The following is a 9,221-nucleotide window of genomic DNA, read 5'->3' as shown; positions in this document are numbered from 1 at the left end:
TAGATGTGAAATATAAAGGCTATCATGATCATTTTGCCAACAATGAACCATGGTTTTAATTTAAGTTTATAATTCGCCCTCTTCAAAGACCCCACCCCTTTTTAAACCTTGAGCTATCTAACTCCATAATTATTTAATAAGAAACCCATCAGAAATGATTGACACATTATGAGACGGAGGGAGCGGGACACAGGAACAGAGGGAGACCACTGGAGAGATATATATGTGGATTGTTAGGCTAAACCTGCACTATCTATTTTAATATAATCACTTTCTTATCAACTATATTTGAGTTTTAAAAATCCACATAATTACATACCATATGAGCCTCTGGAGACGACTGACGGACAATGAACCTTAACATTCCTCCATCCTGTGCCCGCAGCCTCTCGCTCCTCTTGTGATTATCTCCTCATGCGTGCTGCTTTATATCACACACTCCGCCGTGACAAACAGAATAGACGCGACGGCATATGGTACAATTGGCCTTGTATTCATTGTCCCTCACGCATTCCAGCCACAGGTAGTCATTTTCCCATTCAATTCTATATTTTTGTGCTCGTTTCTTTTTCACCGGCTGCTCGGATGCAGTCATTCCGCCGCTGTTGTCACTTGTCGTCATCGTTGCTATGATACGTGACATCACAATGACTGAAACGACCAATGGGCATTCCCTGATGGGGCTGCAAGATGTTAAAAATGCTACGCAGATCATAGACAAACAGAGGGAGAAATTACCGCACAGTCAGGGTTTTCTTATACAAATGATGCGGTCTTCGTTCATGGCTGACATTATAAGCTATGTGTCTGTCATGTATTTGCACTGAATTAATTTTCATAAAATACGGAACAAACTGCGTTCCGTATCAGTTCAATACGGAACAAGAATTTTATGTGTCAAATACGGGACGATTCCGTATTATACGGAACGGTTGGCAACCCTACCGTACGCTTTTCTGACGAGGCGAGCCTCTAATAACTTTACGGTCCGCATAGATATATACACGGTCCGGACCTCCCGCTAGCTTCTAGCAATCAGCACGCGGTCCACAAGCAGTATACATCCCCCGCCGGGTGTTAATTTCTGTAATTTGCAAAAATAATGCGTTTGAAAATGTTTATAACGGGAATATGTTAGTATTGTCCAGGGAAAACGAGTGTATTGTTCAGACTGCTACATCACAATTTACGCTGGAATCTTTGTGTGTCATGATGTGTTTGACACACCGAGACCGGGCCTTACCGCCCCGGCTTTTCTGACGAGGCTAACCTCCGAGCCTCTTATAACTTTACGGTCCGGACCTCCCGCTAGCTTCTAGCAATTAGCACGCGGCCCACAAGCAGTATACATCCCCCGCCGGGTCTTAATTTCTGTAATTTGCGAAAATAATGCGTTCTAAAATGTTTTATAACTGGAATATGTTAGCATTGTCCAGGGAAAACGAGTTTATTGTTGTGACTGCTAACGTAACATCACAATTTACTCTGGAATCATTGTGTGTCATGAGTTTCTTCTCCTGTAGTGTACTTATTAGTGATACTTTTCTGCATGATTTGTCTGTTGGCAACATAAACCGTTAATAATAATAATATATAAAATAATAACACAGTATGGTCTGTACTGCTCATGATACCACTGAGCATGCGCACGATCACATGACGCTAGTAGTGGGGCGTGATCAAAGGAGCAGCAGCTCATAAATATGTAAGACTAGCTCAAAACGGCACAATCTGAACTGCCCTGAAACAGAGGCTACTAGAGATGGGTAACAATCTTTTCCTACAAGCTATTTCGAGCAAACAACTTTTGAAACATGCTTTATGGAACTCATACACCTATATAACTTGTGGAAAAGCAGTCATAAGATGGGCACTTTAACAAATTGGAGTTGTTATTGTGGAGTTAATATAATTAATTACAATTTCGTTTTATTTACAGTTGAAGATCAACACAAACCAAATAAAGATGCGCATTCTACAAACAATAAAAAAAGGTATGGAAAACTGTAGATATGAATTTTTGTAGATATGGCTTAAACAGTCTACACATTTGTTAATGTTCTAATGTGTCATATGTCCTTGTTTGTGCTAAAGATCAAGTTTTGTGTCCAACACACTTGGATGAGACGTGCCCGACCCCTGACTTTGTCTACCCTACATTAAGTTGTAAGTTTTTGACTTCTTTGCTTAATACTACGAAAAAGCATGATTCTTTCAAAAAGGACTTTTATATATTTTGATATGAAACTCAAAAATGTATATAAATTGTTTTGGTGTATTTTGTTTACACAGGCACACTTCATGACAGTAAACATTGGTATCAAGATGGTGTGATTGATCTATACCCTAGAATAAGCTGTGACACTATGAGACGTACGTGCTACTGATACTTTTGTTATTTTTTTGGTGCATTCCCACATTATACAAACACGTTGCTTTGCTCCTAAGTGCATACACTTTTGCCTTTATAATGTCATTCTCATTTTTAGGTAAAATTTTATTCCATGAGTCAGGGTTTTGCCTGAATGTCAACATAATATCCAAAAACTTTGATATAAAAAGTGATTTAATTTAATATTTTACACTACTATGTATTTTTTAAAATACATTGTGCATGTGTATGTTTATTGTACTAAATGAAATTACATGCAAGGTGTCATTTGTTTTGCAGGGTCACATAATGAACAGCCATCTTACAGACAACCGAAGGAGGCATAGTATTGTTTTCTTGTGTATTGTCATACACCTAAAGAGGATTTTTTAATCATACAATTATGGTGTTTTTCATTCATTAATGTGTCCTTTCTTACCTTAAATAACTTATCATTTTTCATTACTTTTGTTTTAAATGTCTATATAGTATTCTCTACAATCCCAAATTCTGGATTGACGCCCCAGTACCAGAGGGCACCCCAATCCCAGAGAGCACACCAATCCCAGAGAGCATCCATCTGAAAGCAGGTGATGGCAATTTACTACTAATCAAGGAACCTGCTTTACTGACGAGATGCGCATGATATCGCATCTGATTTATCGTGCAGCCCTAGATTTTACATTAGTGACAACACAGCTAAGAGAATAAACATGAACATTTCTCTGAATCTGAGTTAATAATTACAAATACAGAGCTTATAATGTCTGTCATTGCTCAACCACAAACACCTAAAAGTACAGACAGCTAAATTTCATAACTAATGCAGTATTACACTGTGAAGTTATTTACTGTTAAAATATTACACTACCATATAATTAACTATATTTGTCCAGGTGAGGTAACACAAGAAAAACTAACAGGATGGAGACTACCTGATTCTTTGCCTATGGCCTCAGCTTCAAATGCAAGAAGTAAGAAATGCTATATGACTGTGTATTTTGCATTATGAATACATCAAAGATGTTGATAACAAGTTGATCTGCGTAAATTGTGACAAAGAATATTCCATCTATCTTTCTATAACATTATTTCAATTGTTTTCACATGTAGGTCCAGCAACTGTCTGAGTTGTTGGATATTCTGTCAGAAACGGCGTGAACAATGTTATGAACAGGTATGTATTTCTCTTGAATTGTGTAATCCTGCATAATTTAATCTGTCACACATTACTTATCAGAAGTTTTAATGTTTGTAGTGGCTCAAACAGTCAGCCATACTGAAAACAAGAAATCAAACATAATTTCAGTGTAAGCCATTACTTGCTATCAAAACTTATGGATGATGATATAGTTTATAGCACTTGTTACATGATAGATGAGTAGTTGTGAAATGTTAAAACATAGTGTATGTTTGAACATTGTATGCAAATGCTATGTTGCACATTATTGTTAATTGTGATTTATTGACCATTTAGGTAATTTGTCTAAGGTGAAGTAATCATACATTTCTTTCACAGAATGATGTCTTATTGTCTTATGGCAAAGTTCAATATGAGGGGTGGCGGACATCTGGAAAAGTTCAATATGAGTGGTGGTGGACATCTGGAAAAGAAGTCTTTTAAAGGCACACCTTTGTATTATGTTATTCAAGGTAATTTGGGGAATATGTTGATCTAAAAAACGTGTTTTTGTATATTGATGTAATTTTTGTTGCTATGCTTTATCTATTCAGGGGACATCACAGCTCACCTGTCTTTAGCAGAAATGTCCTGTTCATTTTTTGACAATTACAAACCTAGTAAAGGGTCTTTCTCAAGGGCACCACAGTTGTTTTATAGAGGGAGGGGACGAATGCTGTTTCCCCCACAACTGATCTAACACTTATTAAATGCAGAACATCTTTTATACTATATATTGTATTGTATTGTATTTTAATTGTATTTATTTTAAAAAGAAACATATTCTTCTCTTCCCTCAGATGCTATGAAGAGGTGGAGCCCAAATGCCACAGACTCGGAAATAGATGCAGCTATGGCAGACCACCTCAAGCACGGTCCAGGAAGAGCTGGGGGTTGTGAATACACTAAATAAGCCAAACAGCTGTAATGTGTTAAAGAGAGAGTTAACCCAAAAATGAAAATTGTTATAATTTTCTTACCCACATGTTTCAAACCTGTATACATTTCTATTTTCTGCTGAACACAAAGATTGAAAAAAATTTGTAACCAAGCTAACTGTCAATAATTTTTTACAATTGTAGTAATGGGTTGTGAGATCTGCTTTCTGCTTTCTATTCTTTCAAATATCTTTGTGTTCAGCAGAACATAGAAAGGTATACAGGTTTGAAACATGAGAGAGAGTAAATTACTAAAAAACATGTTTGGGTGAACTATCCTTTTATATAATAAAGTATTTTGAAATTGTTATTATAGTTAAACGGTTTAAAAAAAAATAAAAAGTGCTAAATCAGAACATGCTTCCTTTTTTGCTTATGTCCACAAATAATGTGTTCTTTAATGTGTTTGTGAAATACACGTGATTACAACGTTATAAAGACGTTCAGGTTTGACTGGACTGAATTTCTGTATTTTAAGAACCTTAACAATTGCCTATTACAATTGTACAAACTAGCCTGTTTTATATGCACGTTTAAGTGAGTATAACGCCTGAATTAAGCAGAGACTCATATTACCGTCCAGAAGAGGACATTTTTAGACGTGCACGGACCGTGCAGAAAAGACGTGTGATTCACGGTCAGATGACGTCAAAGACGTCGGTTGGATTTTCATTTTGGAACTATTTTTCAACCATGACGGGACGTGACGAACGGACGTCTTTTCAACGGTCATCACACGTCCAAATGTTTGCTGGGAGGTTGGAAAATATGACCAAAACAGAATATAAAGATATCAACAAAGCACCTGAAGAGACTAATTTCAACTTTTATTTACTTCTAAACACTACAAACATACAACAAAATGCATTTAAGAGCTAAGAAAGTGGATTTAGCATGATATGTCTCCTTTAAGTTGTGTTTGACTTCGCTTAAAGCTTGGCAAATGAACGGTAAAAACCCTGTCAGCAATTCCGTACTGACGAGCGTGAAGCCTACCTTCCATAGAAATTAGACACTTGCTTAGCCTCAGTGGAATGTGGTTGTTTAAAACTTACCAGTGGTTTCTTTAAAAATTATTGAATTGAGGGTCTGCATCAGCTAGCACCAGTCTTGTCCGTTTCCATGGTTCTTCTGTGAGTTTAGCACGTTCACCCCCCCCCCATCAATCAATGATCCGTGGCGCCTTTATCACCTTGCTTTTTTTACTCAGTAATGTATATGATTTAAGTTGTAATGAAATACAATACTTTAAACAAAACATACTTAAGTAAAATTACAGATTTTAAGTTCACAAAGAAACTTTTGTAACTAATTTGTTACTTTCCACCTCTTATAAAAGACATGAACGCTGTAGAATGTACAGGGACCCCATTACCTTAATAATGCATGTCGCTATTGCCTTGCTACATGTTAAGTATATGTGCTTAATCTGCACAGACTGCTTAAACTTCGGCAGCAAAAAAGGTGATTATAAATTGTAAAACATAACCGTTTTCAAAAATCGGATCTAGAAGAATCACAAGAATGATCCAAAACCCAAAAGGTGACAAGTTTGCACCCCTGATAATAATAGCCGCGACCTCTTTATTTATACTTTAAAATAAATATTTTTACCATCTTATTTTTATAAGTGGAGCTTTGAAAATTGCAGGGGATAAAACTAAAAAGGCGGAATGTTGAATGTTTATTTCATAACGTACTACTTAGGTTTTGTCTCTTTATGTTTTCCATATCATAAATTCAAAGGGTTGTTATTCATTTTGTCAGTAGTAAGACTAAAATGAGTGCATCTCAAATAAAAAAATAAAACCACAGAGTGATATAAACACAGACTTACTAACAACTGATCTCAGTTCTTTTTAATGGAAAGCAATTTTAAGATCATAACCATGTCTTGCCACCAACATAACATACAACTTATTCACTGTTTATAGTCTATGTTACTTTACATTCATCTTTAATTTCTAATTCTAAATGCACATAAATGCACAGACAATTCCAAAAAATTATTGGGCAAGAGATTCTCCAAGTTATTTAAGAGCATGCATTAATTATTTTCAAGATTGCTTTTAGAAGTTGTGAAGATCTTTTCATAAACTTTATCAGAGGTGTCAAGTAACGAAGTACAAATACTTCGTTACCTTACTTAAGTAGATATTTTGGGTATCTATACTTTACTGGAGTAATTATTTTTCAGTCGACTTTTTACATCTATTCCTTACATTATAAAAATCGCCTCGTTACCTCTATTAATATTGGCTTGTTTTCTTTTTTTTTACATTCCGGCTTGACTTCGTTAAAAAAAACCTATCTTGATAAATTGCATCATACAGATGAATGCGATTGTGGTTGGATGAGAAGTATAAACATAGACCATTCCGACTCCCTATTGGTTTGTACGCAATCCCCGCCCCCAGCTGACTGCAGATGATCAAAAGTTTGTTCGATGCTGCTGCACAGATAAACATAAAAGAACCGCGAGAGCGATTAGAAAGCATGCGGAGCAGTTTGCTCTCGCGATGCTTAGATATCATCCGCCACCTGTTTGTACAGTAACAGAACGCGGCATTCTGTCTTCAAATGGAAAAGTACGAAATAAAACTCGCGCATCACTTTCAGGTCAGTTCACATTCACAAGCCTGTGTAAATGTTTAGCTGGCTGCTGACACCAACTCATCAGTGTGATTTAAATAGCATAACAATACCAATTTATATCATGTAACTTCAGTTGTTCAACTTAAATGACATGGTGCTGCGTTGCGTTTTGAGCCATGGCAAAGATATCTATGCTAAAGACATCTGTTGTTTTGTATATGCTAATAACTGCCCTAAATTTTATTTGCATTAACAAAACCTACTTAGCTGAATGCTTGAGTGTTAAATCAATGAAACACATAACCATACATACCAACTTTTGCTTTTGTTAATAGACATCAGCTGTTTCCTTAAACCTGACTTTTAATTTACTTACAAGAAAGACATTTAGTAATTCTCCAAAATTGCTTGGATTTATACTGACTAAAGTAAAGTATACTAAAGTCCATTAGCTACACAAGTACAGATGCAGAAATATAGGCCATAATATATAATTGCATATGTGTAGTTTGTGTTGCTGTCAAAATACATTTATAAATGAAAACAATAGCATATTTCTATTCTCACACATACTATAGTTGTGTGTGATTTTGTTGTTTTTTAACTAAAGAGGGCACCACTGTAAACGTTTGGCCAGCAGCAGCCCTGCTCTGAAGTTTGACTTTTTGCAGCATTACAATATTTATAGGCAACTAATCATCATATCTTCCTCTCTATGGAACACATGTTAATGCTCAGTAGTACACATATATGGTTCTTTAATGCAGATGTTATCAAACATTTTTTTTGCGGCCTCCCTTGTGTACAGTGGATTCCTCCGCGGCCCCCCAAAGAAAATGTATGACGTAAACATTCTAAAACTTAAAATTTGAATTAAACAAAACATATCAAATTATACAATGTATTGCTTTTGTTTAGTAGCCTTATTTTTCTGAGGTTTAATTACACAGAACTTATAATAAAGTAATGTATTTTATAAAATATTATAAAACTGGGGCCCCTGGCACCATCTCGCGACCCCCAGTTTGAGAACCACTGCTTTAATGTATTTGTTTGCATTGTATCGAAATGCGTTCATTTTTAATGGGCATATACCGTATGTGGTTGAAACAGATAGCCTAGTGCAGGGGTAGGCAACATGGAGTGCCGATGTCCTGCAGTGTTTAGCTACAGGTCTAATCAAGCAGACCTGAACAAACTAATAAAGGTTTGTAAGTCACCTGAAACTACAGGTAGCCAAGGTTTTATAAGGGTTGGAGCTAATCTGCAGGACATCGACACTCCAGGACTGACGTTGCCTACCCCTGGCCCTAGTGCATCCCAAATTTTTTAACATTAACATTTTTAATATAACACTATAGTTATTATGGCCTTTAGAAACATTTTTTAGAGGAGATAGGGTAGTGCACAAAAGGCCCCTGTGGTGCGGCCTAGGCTTTTTTCTCTAATGACATTTTTTTCCTTACATTACTTTTACTTTTATACTTTAAGTAGTTTAACATCAGTACTTTTTCACTTTTACTTGAGTAAAAAGCTTGAGTTGATACTAGTGTTGCTTTCGTCAACGAAAAGTATGACGAAATATCCTCGTCAACGAACCTTTATCACGTGACGAAAACGAGACGAGACGTAACGTAAATGCTGGTCATGTGACGAAAACTATAATAAAATGTATAATACAATATTGTTGACGAATAAAAACGAGACTAAAAGTGGTTTACTAAATAAAACCCATGCTAAAATGTGTCTTCATTTTCGTTGACCAAAACGAGACGAGACGAAATGTTATAACGTTATTTCGTCTAGCCATCTCCTGGCACCCCGCCACGGCGCCACCTGACTGCAAATTATCATGTGTGTTCAATGGCGCTCTGCAAATCGATCCGCAAAAATACGTAAACGTACCGCGAGAGCGATTAGAAAGCATGCAGAGCAGTCTGTTCTCGCGATGCTTTGATATCATACGCAATGCGTTTGCGCAGTAACACGCGACACGTCACGTTTGATGGCCAGCTGCGCCCGCGAATACACCGCCGCATCAAGTCTTCAAATGGAAATGAAAAGTCCAAAATGAAACCTGTGCATCGTTTTCAGGTGAGTTCACAAGCCTGTTAATATGTATAGCGTTGACTGCTGG

General features: G+C 36.4%; 2 long non-coding RNA genes across 2 annotated transcripts; both read left to right on the top strand.

Moving 5' to 3' along the window:
• Positions 1-1,936: 1,936 nt before the first annotated feature.
• Positions 1,937-2,805, top strand: LOC135747217 (uncharacterized). The gene is made up of 4 exons (XR_010531800.1): positions 1,937-1,994; positions 2,095-2,166; positions 2,293-2,373; positions 2,672-2,805. It is a non-coding gene; the product is annotated as an uncharacterized lncRNA (long non-coding RNA).
• LOC135747220 (uncharacterized) lies at positions 2,802-4,200 on the top strand. The gene is made up of 4 exons (XR_010531803.2): positions 2,802-2,961; positions 3,268-3,345; positions 3,485-3,548; positions 3,891-4,200. It is a non-coding gene; the product is annotated as an uncharacterized lncRNA (long non-coding RNA).
• Positions 4,201-9,221: the final 5,021 nt, after the last annotated feature.

Source organism: Paramisgurnus dabryanus, chromosome 1, assembly GCF_030506205.2.
Source record: "Paramisgurnus dabryanus chromosome 1, PD_genome_1.1, whole genome shotgun sequence".
Lineage (NCBI taxonomy): Eukaryota > Metazoa > Chordata > Actinopteri > Cypriniformes > Cobitidae > Paramisgurnus > Paramisgurnus dabryanus.
The sequence above is the reverse complement of the archived record's forward strand: the minus strand, read 5'-3'. Positions and strand labels throughout refer to the sequence as shown.